Here is a 10,495-nt window from a genome sequence, read left to right on the forward strand (position 1 = left end):
TCCTGGGGCAGGAAGTGGTTTAATTTCCTCCAAGTCTTTCCTATACTTAGAATATCCTCTCTTACAGCAGAACATGGTGGAAAGCATTGGTGTTGGAGTCAGAAAGAGTTTTATTTGGATCCACGCTCCCCAGGCAACGAGTTAGGCATGCTTTTTAACCTCCCTGAGCCCCGGGTTCCTGCCAATGCAGGACGTGGCACAGTGTGGAAGCTTAGGATGCTGAGTGGGACTTTTCCTGTTGTGCCAGAATTGGGGCTACACCAGAGGTGAGCGCAATAGACACTAAGCACTCGGCGTTCCAAGTTCAATAAAAGAAGGGGACCCTCAACCTCATCTATGGACCTGGAAGGATGTAGAAGTGGACCCCTATGTCCACACGAAGGAGCTTGGAGGGTAGTGGAGAGGCAGGAGCTGTGGGGCTGCCAGGTGGCCTCTGGGCTACATGACGAGATGCCTAACCCAGCAGAAGAATCACAACGTGTGCATGGGTCCCAAGGGGGATGCAGCTGCCCTTGGAGAAAGGGGTTCAGTGACAGAGGGGCTGCAATGGAGCTGAACCCCACCCTGAGAAAACTGGGGTGCCTTCTGTGAGTAGAAGACCCATCAGCAGAGGCCACGGGCTGTAGGCAAGAGCTTGGCCCAGAGTCTGAAGGGTGGAGAGGGGGAAAGTTCAAAGGCAGGAAAGAGAGAAAACAGTGTGAAGAGCGGACTCCTTCCCTCCCATCCCGGAGCTGAGGGGAGGGGCGGGTTGAGATGGGAGTGAAGTTTAAAATAAGTCAGATTGAGTCTTAAATATCAAAATGAGATGCTCCAACAACCATAAGTGACGAGAGTGTTACAGAAGCTGACCAAGAGGTGTTTACGGCCCAGCTACCCAATGGGAAAGGAGGGTGCCAAGAGAGCCTGTTCAGGAGAAACTGGGAAAATTTAAAAGTTTTTAAATGTTTATACCCCACCGAGCTGAGATTACTCCCCAGTAATCCAGTTATATCAAATAATTGGTAACATTATTCTGGTGGCTCTTAAACCCTTTCTAGCTACCGCTTTCCCACCTTTGAGAGATTCTCTTTTTAAAAATATTTTTCATTATTAGGCTTTCTGTTTGGTTATCTTTCAAGTCTCTCTGCTCTTTCCTTCAAAACGCCCCATCCTGCTTAATGAGTTCTAGTTCTTTCCTCATTTTGATGAACGTTTTAAACATATTTATTTCAAAATCACTTTCAGAGTAGTCTAATATTTGTAGTTCTTTAGGTATAATTTCTCCTGTTTTTTGCACCAATTGATTATTTCTGAGCAAATTGCATTTTCTTACTTGCTTTCAGCTCATCTGCAGTGGAAATTCTCATCCTCAAGAGTCCTATGCACACCTGGGCTGAGGGACAGCCCTCAGCTCAGCTCTGTTATCACCTCTGATGGGGTCCTAAGAGCTTTCCCAATTTCTCACTTCGCTGTCTCTTTCTGTGTCTCTCTCTGTCTCTGTCTCATCTGTCTGTTTGTCTCTCTGTACGTAGTGCAAAAGTCTAGGCGCACGGCTGCATCCAGAGAGACTGAGGATTCTGAGTTTTCACAGCTGACTATTCTACCGATGACAGAGACTGGCACTTGGCCCCAAGCAGAGTCCTCGAACAGCAGACGGATTTCCCCAACTCCCAGCGTTGTCCAGGGACTCAGTTCAATTCCCCACTTGTGTGGGGCCTCTGGCCTCTGCTCTGTCCCCTTTCCTACACATCCCAGTCCCTGAATTGTAAGAAAATCTGATGTCAGGTATGGTTACTCCTGTGGGCAACAAAACCCCAACTCCACTCAGCACCAGGGAGCCCCTCTTCATTTCTGGCACCCAGAGCTTTCTCTTTGATTTTGAACTTGACAAATGCTGTTGAAATATTTATCCAGTGTTTCCCTGTATTTGCTGGGGAGGGAGCTGAATCCAGGGAATGTTTTCTGTTTCCCATTTCTCTCGTTGGAGATGGGGAGCAAGCTTGGGAAAAACTTTTGTCTATAGATTTTTGGAATCTGGCGGCTTTGGAGGGAATTGGCACATAGATTATCAGCAGTAGTGACCCCACTGTTTTCCAGAATGGGTATGAAGTTAGGCTTGATGTATTTCTTCCCTGAGTGAATTTTGAAGGATGGAAAGACAAGAATTTAAGAGCTGTTCTCAGCACCGGATTTGGGGAGTTGTAACCTAATTCTAGAGGCTAGTGCGTCTTCAATTTAGGGAACTACCTCAGTTTTGGGGCAAGACTTCTAGGCTGCAGTTGCTGGAGAAAGAACCCATGATCTGACAAAATAACACCCACCCCACCCCAGCCTAGCAATAATCAGAAGAGAAAGAAAGGAGGAGAAAAGCTTTTTGGTATGTGTCCCAGGAGTTCATTTTAATGTATGAAATTAAACTTCCTTTTAATCTATGAAAGACTTTCTCAGCCTTTTTGGCCAGATAATTTTTTGTTACGGTGGACTGTTCTGTGCATTGTAAGCTGTTTAACAGCATCTCTGGCCTATAACACTCCCCCAACCCCAGTTGTGACAACCAAAAAATGTCTCCAGACATTGCCAAGAGTCCTTGGGCATTGGGAGGATCCCCCCTTCATCGAGAATATCTGAGCTATGAGAACAAGGGATTGTCAGTCTTGTCTAATTGGATCAATGAGTCATTTGACAAAGATGCTCTGCGAGCTTTTCAAGCAGTAGGCCTTGGCACACAAAATGAGTTTAGATCCTTGCTGGGAAGTGTGCACAGCCTGGCAGTGGAGACAGATATGGGAACAAAGACGGAGATTATGCCACAACATCACATGGGCAGTGTCTGGGGACAGGCCTCAGAGATGCCATAGCGCTTGGCTGGAATCCACTTCGGAAGAGGGATGGGGGGGCAACCCAGAAGCCAACATGCAAGGTGATGAAGGAGGCTATGTTCTGGAAGCCCAGAACGCCAGCCTTTATTACAAGAGGGTCACTTTCCTTTGAGACTTCCCAAGTTTGCAAACACCATTATAATGCGGTTTTCCCCACAAAACTTGCTAATGTTTTAAATAGAACTTCTAAGCTATCACTTCATATCCTTAGTGGGTTCTACAAATGGGGACCTGAAGTGTAGAGTCTGTGGGGGGAGATGGTCCACACTCCTGAGCTCAGATTCGCACTCTGCCCCTTACTAGTTGTGTGACTTCGATGGTGACTTTAACGCTGTCCCTCAGTCTTCTCAGCTGTGAAGTGGGGCTGATGACAGTTGCAACCTCACAGGCTTGCTGTGATGACTAACAGACCGCACACCTGTAACGTACTTAGCCTAGTGCCTAGCACATAGTAAACACTCATTAAAATCCTTGGCTTGTCCCTTTCTACTGGAACACTTCCATCAGAAAATAAACATGCGTTAAAAACATAATTAGAAAAACCCAAGTGGACCCTACTACGTTATTGCTCTCCTTCTCTGTATAGCAAAACTCCTAGAAAGAATTGTCTCTAGACTCATTACTGTCTCTTCTCATTCTCTCCTGAGGCGCCTCCAATCAAGCTTTGACCCATCACGCCATCAAAGTGGCTGTGGCTGAGGTCACCAGCCTCATGGCCTCACCACTGCGCCTGCATGCTGAAACTCCCACTTGCCATCCCACCTGGGCCTCCCCTCTGAACTCCAGACTCATCTCTCTAACTGCCTGTTCAGCCTCTCTGTGTGGACGCCTGCTGAGCATCCCGACACAGCAGGTCTGAAACACACCTCCTGCTTTTCCTCCTTCTCCCTGCAAACCGCTCTCCCTGCAGCCTCCCCGCCTTGAGGTGATGGAAACGCACTTCTTCCGGTTGCTCAGGCCAAGAGGCTGGGAGTCATCCTGGACTCTTCATTTTGTCTCATGTCCCACATCCAGTTTACTGGCAAATTCTGTCAGTTCAACCTTCGAAATCTACCCCAAATATGACTACCTCTCTTCACCTCTGCTGCTTGCCACTCAGGTCCAGGCTACAATTGCTGCTCATCTGGATCATCCTGATTGTCTCCTTGCTGGTTTCCCTGATTCCACCCTAAGGCTCCTGTGATGGTTGATTTTGTGCATCAACTTTGCTAGCCTATGGTGCCCAGTTGTTTGATCAAATACCATCTAGATGTTGCTGCGAGGGTATTTTTTTAGATGTGGTTAACATGTAAATCAGTAGACTTTGAGTAAAGCAGATTGCCCACCATAATATGGGTGGGCCTCATCCAATCAGTTGAAGACCCTAAGAGTAAAGACTGAGGCTTCCCCCTAAAAAAGGAATTTTGCCTCCAGACTGCAACATAGAAATTCTGCCTGAGGTTCCACCTTTAAACTCAACACTGCAACATCACTTCTTTTTTTTCCAATTTTTTTATTGTGGTAAAATACACAAAACATAAAATTTACCATCTTAACCATTTTAAGTGTACAGTTCAGTGGCATTAAATACATTCATAATGTGGTGCAACTTTCACCAGCATAGCATTCCCACTGTAGCTCTTTTCATCTTGTAAAGCTGAAACTCAGTACCTGTTACCCAATGATTTCCCACTCCCCCTCACCCAGCTCCTGGCAACCACCATTCTATTCTCTGTCTCCATGATTTTGACTAAGTACCTCATATAAGTGGAATCATACGGTATTTATCTTTTTTGTGACTGGCTTATTTCAGTTAGTGTAATGTCCTCAATAACGTCCATTCATATTGTGGCACGTGTCAGAATTTCCTTCCTTTCAAAGGCTGAATAATATTCCATTGTACGCATATATCACAGATTGCTTATCCACTCATCCAATGGACACTGGGTTGCTTCCATGATTTAACTATTGTGAATAATACTGTCATGAGCATGGTGTACAAATATTTCTTTGAAACCCTGCTTTCAGTTCTTTTGGGTGTATACCCAGAAGTGGAATTGCTGGATCTTTTTTTTTTTGGTGAAGAAGATTGGCCCTGAGCTAACATCTGTTGCCAATATTCCTCTTCTTGCTTGAGGAAGATTGTCCCTGGGCTAACATCTGTGGCGACCTTCTTCTGTTTTGAATGTGGGACACCGCCACAGCGTAGCTTGATGAGCAGTGTGTAGGTCTGTACCCAGTATTGGAACCTGTGAACCCTGGGCTGCCAAAGTGGAGCACGTGGACTTAACCACCACGCCACAGGGCCAGCCCCAGGGTAGTTCAATTTTTCATTGTTTGAGGAACCACCATAATGTTTTCCACAGCAACTGGACCTTTTTATATTCCCAAAAACAGTGCACAGGGGTTTCGGTTGTCGCCAACACTTGTTATTTTCTGAGGTTTTTGGGATAGTAGCCATCCCAATGGGTGGGAAGTGGTACTGGCTTGCAATATAGATGCCTGCTCCCATAATCGCGTGAGGCAATTCTTTAAAATAAATCTCTCTCTCTCTATCTCTATATATATCTCCCATTGGCTCTGTTTCTCTGGAGAACCCTGACCGATACACCTCCCCACGAGGGTTCTCTGCAGACATCAGTCAGAGGGAGCTCCTTAAAATGAAGATCAGCATGTCACTCCTCTGAGCAAGTCACTCCAGCGGCCTCCCATTTCACAGAGCGCAAAAGCTGGGATATTTGCAACGGCCTGCCAGGCCCTGGGTGCTCTGGCCTGCCCGTGCCCGTGCCTTGCTGTCTCCTGCTGTTCTCTCTTTCCAGCCGGTTCGAGTTAGAGTGTTGCTGCAGAGATAAAGTGGGCAACCTTATGGACACAGGTGACAATACAGACAGGAAATAAAGCACATGCCTGAGGCCTAATGGGAGTCAGAATGGGGCCCTGGAAAGTTGAGGGTCAAGGTTACTCCTTATGTCTCAGGTTCACAGTCTTTTCGCTCCACTCCCCCATCCCCCAATGTGTGTCTCCCCTCTGCCCCCCTCTGCTTAATCCTCTTGCATGTGGCCTCCCAGTGACTGACTCACGCTTCAAGTCACCCCATAACTGAACATGGATTAATGAGTGCCTGGTACGGGGCAGGCACCGATCTAGGCCTGTGGACAAAGCGGTGAAGAAAACCAACCAGAACGACTGTCTTCCAAGAGCTTATGTTAGGGCTTGTGTCTGTGGGGGGAGGGGTGGAGGGGGGTATAAAAATAAATAGGATGCCTGCCGTTGGTGGTGCAGCGGTTAAGTTCACATGTTCCGCTTCACAGGCCGGGATCCAGGGTGTGGACATGGCACCACTTGGCAACCCATGCTGTGGTAGCTGTCCCATATATAAAGTAGAGGAAGATGGGCACGGATGTTAGCTTGGGGCCAGTCTTCCTCAGCAAATAAAAAGAGGAGGATTGGCAGCAGATGTTAGCTCAGGGCTGATCTTCCTCAAAAAAAAATAAAACAGGATGAACACGCACAGCATGCATTACATCGAATGGTTAAAAGTGTTCCAGAGGGAAGCAGAAAAGAGAAAATCAGAGAGTATGACGCTGAACAAGGAGGGGAGGGTCGGGCTCACCGAGGGAGATGACCGTGAGAAAAATCTGCAGGAAGTCAGGACGCACTGGGGTGGGGGCAGGGGTCAGGCGGAGGCGGGGTCAAGAGCAGCAGATAAGAGGCCTCGCAGGCCACGAAGGTTTCGGCTTTTATTTGGGGTGAGATGGGGAATTGTTCGAGGGTTTTGAGCCGAGGCCTTCCGTGATCTGACTCGCGTCGCAGGGTCACTCTAATGGCTGTGTTGAGAACAGACTGTCGGGAGACAAGGAGAGAAGAGGGAGTCCCTTTCCAGGTAATGCTGAGGGTCTGGAGAGCGACAGGGCACCTGGGAGGGAGCGGAGTGGCGGGAGCCCACGGCTCCAGAGTGGTTTGGACGGAATCCTTTGTCAAGGCCTGTAGAGCGGATGGGGCAGAGACCAAAACATGAGCAGAGCACGATTCAAGTCCTCTGCGAATAACCCCACCCTGCACCGCGGGGAGCAGCCCGCGCCTCCGCGGGGCCTTGCACAGCGCTGTTCCGAGCGGGGGACTGAATTTTAACAAAATTCCTTCAGTGCATTATTTAATTAGAAAGGAGGCTTTGCATATTTCACAGGGGTTTATCTCTCTTCCGAAATGAGTTGATAACTCCTTCCAGGAGACCTGTAGTCATCTGCTGATTTTAAGCAGATCACGACCGCCCCCATGGGAGACCGGAGAACGATTATGCTGCAAGGCATTAACCTCCCACAGACCCCGCCATTTATCTAGTCGATGCAAAGGGCCTTGGGGTAATTCTAAAACTTCTTCCCAACTTATGGTAAGAAGATAAATGAAATGAAATCAAAACATTGGCAAACTTATTAAGATAGTCTGAGATTATTCTAAGTGGAACAGTACGATAACCTCCAGGAGTCCCACTGTGCAGGACTCATCCATTCGCCAACTCACTGGGCCTCTCACTTCTGCACACAGTAGGGCCTCTAGGGACAGCGGGAGGACAGCTCCCTGGGAACACACTGTCTGTTGGCTCTTAAATGGTGGGAGCAAAGCTGCTTCTGCTCTGGGCCTATAAGGAACAGAAGAACCAGGCGTGGCCCCCACTCCAGACATCCCAGAAGCTGCAACTGATGGTCCAAGTCCCCTCAGAGTTTGGAGTTTCGGAGGAGGGGAAAGGAGGCCTGCACGAGGCTGGGGAACCTGCTAGATCCAGCTTCGTGGCCCTGGGCACAGGCTGGCGATGGGAGCACAGACAGAAAGTGGCCCGTCGTCTTTTCCACTGCCCACAGCCCATCCAGAACCAAAGTTCAGAAAGTTGCCTCCGTGTTGCTGCTTCTCAGACACGCGAATATTAACATGTGGTGCCTAGAAGGCCTCGGCAGTTTTCCTGTGGCTTTATCCCATTCATTAGTATAAACGAAGTTGGAAGAACCACACTCGCAGGGGAACCCATGAGGCCGTGCTCGGGTTGAATCAACGCACTACAGTCGTAAAGATACGTGATGCTCTGAACCAAGCCTTGAGCAAAGAACTACTGCGCGCCCTCGATGAGACAAGGGCCCAGCAGATGAGTCAGGAGATGCAGGGAGCCCCAGGCTGACATGCGGCGGAAGGCTGGCGTCCTCTCTTGCTGTCTGTCTGTGGCAGAGGCTACCCAGGCCCACCTCCGGTCCGGATGAGGGCTGGTTGGGACACCAGCTTCATCCCCAAGGACAGCGTATGCACACTGTGTGTAACATGACTGTCAGCTGAGCCGAAGGGACTCTCTGCCATGGTGACACGTCCTCGATGAAGAGATGCCAATCCTAAAGGCCTAAGATGACTACGAAAGGGGTAATGGAAACCACTGGGGAATTTTTTTGTGTGTGTGGTCAAGATTCTCTCTGAGCTAACATCTGTTTCCAATCTTTCTCTTTTGTTTGCTGAGGAAGATTAGCCCTGAGCTAACATCTGTGTCCACCTTCCTCCACTTTATATATGGGTCATCGCCTCAGCATGGCTGATGAGTGGTGTTAAGCCCGGACCCAGGAGCTGATCCTGTGAACCCAGGCCACTGACGCAGAACGCACCAGACTTGACTACTACACCACCGGGCCAGCCACCACCAGTGCAATTTTTGCCACAACTGGTGGTGGGCTCTTGGTTTGGGTGAGAGAGACGGAAAGTGGGAGGGAGAACTCAGGCTGGGTTCAGGCACTGTGCCCCGGCCCCTGGTTGAATAGCCAGGCTGAGCCTAAGAGGAGGAAGAAAGAAGCTTGACTCTCTCCAAGGCGCCTGCAGTGGGTTAGCGGCAGTGCTTTGTGACCACAGTAAGTGCCCACGATGCTCTGGAAGTGATAAGAAGGCTTGAAATCAATTACTGGTGCACCTGTCACCCCCAAGGAGAGACTTCCCTCCCTGAAGGCACAGGGAAGACTCCCCTTGTTCCGGGGGCTGTACCTGCACAGTTGTCTGGTCTGCCTCGGCTGGAAGGAGCTAGAGTGTCACAAGGTGGCCGTGGCTCCTGGGGGCCTGAGAGACCTTTCCGGCACTGTGTTGGAGCTGGAATCCTGAGGCTAGAGCCGGAGGAGAGCGTTTGGGTGAGTTTAGAGCAAGCAGCCGAGGCACATGTGGGAGCAAGCTGGGGATGTCCAAAAGATGGCAGAGCAAGAGCAAAAAGTGGAGCACGCGGGTGGGGCAGGCGCTGGGGCACAGGCTGAGGCTCCCTGGATGGCACGGCCCCACGAGCGCGGCCAGGTGGGCGGGCAGTGTGGATGAACACTGGGGCCAAAGCAGCAGAGGGCCTCGCTCCTCACGCGGTGCAGCCGGCTGTGTAGGGGAAGCCTGACCAGCCTCAGCATCTCTTTACCCTCCCCTCGGGGAAGAGGCCACTGCCGTGGTTCTGAAGTCCAAGAAGTCCACACAGCAGCCTGCACCAGGTGAAGCCCCCCAGCAAAGGCAGGCACACACACACAGACACACACACACGCACACACACACGCACACACACAGACACACACACATAGATACATACACACACACAGACACACACATAGATACACACACACAGACACACACGCGCACACACACACACAGACACACACACAGACACACACACATAGATACATACACACACACACAGACACACACACACACGCACACACACACAGACACACACACATAGATACATACACACACACAGACACACACACACACAGACACACACACAGACACACACACACAGACACACACACATAGATACATACACACACACAGACACACACACACAGACACACACACATAGATACATACACACACACAGACACACACACACACAGACACACACATAGATACATACACACACACAGACACACACACACACAGACACACACACATAGATACATACACACACACACAGACACACACACACGCACACACACACAGACACACACACATAGATACATACACACACACAGACACACACACACACAGACACACACACATAGATACATACACACACACAGACACACACACACACAGACACACACACATAGATACATACACACACACACAGACACACACACACGCACACACACACAGACACACACACATAGATACATACACACACACAGACACACACACATAGATACATACACACACACAGACACACACACATAGATACATACACACACACAGACACACACACACACAGACACACACACATAGATACATACACACACACACAGACACACACACACGCACACACACACAGACACACACACATAGATACATACACACACACAGACACACACACATAGATACATACACACACACAGACACACACACATAGATACATACACACACACAGACACACACACATAGATACATACACACACACAGACACACACACATAGATACATACACACACACACACACACACACACGCACACACACACAGATACATACACACACACAGACACACACACACACACACACACACAGACACACACACGCACACACACACAGACACACACACATAGATACATACACACACACAGACACACACACACACGCACACACACACAGACACACACACATAGATACATACA

The 10,495-nt window shown here is 49.2% G+C and overlaps 1 long non-coding RNA gene across 1 annotated transcript in view; it reads left to right on the forward strand.

Annotated features, from left to right (window-relative positions):
• The first annotated feature begins 6,561 nt into the window (after positions 1–6,561).
• The window catches only part of LOC139046237 (uncharacterized), a 20,115-nt gene continuing 16,181 nt past the window's right edge, over positions 6,562–10,495 (forward strand). The window contains exon 1 of the long non-coding RNA XR_011506065.1: positions 6,562–8,986. This is a non-coding gene — a long non-coding RNA (uncharacterized lncRNA). The remainder of the gene's footprint in view (positions 8,987–10,495) is intronic.

Source organism: Equus asinus, chromosome 9, assembly GCF_041296235.1.
Source record: "Equus asinus isolate D_3611 breed Donkey chromosome 9, EquAss-T2T_v2, whole genome shotgun sequence".
NCBI classification, from domain to species: Eukaryota; Metazoa; Chordata; class Mammalia; order Perissodactyla; family Equidae; genus Equus; species Equus asinus.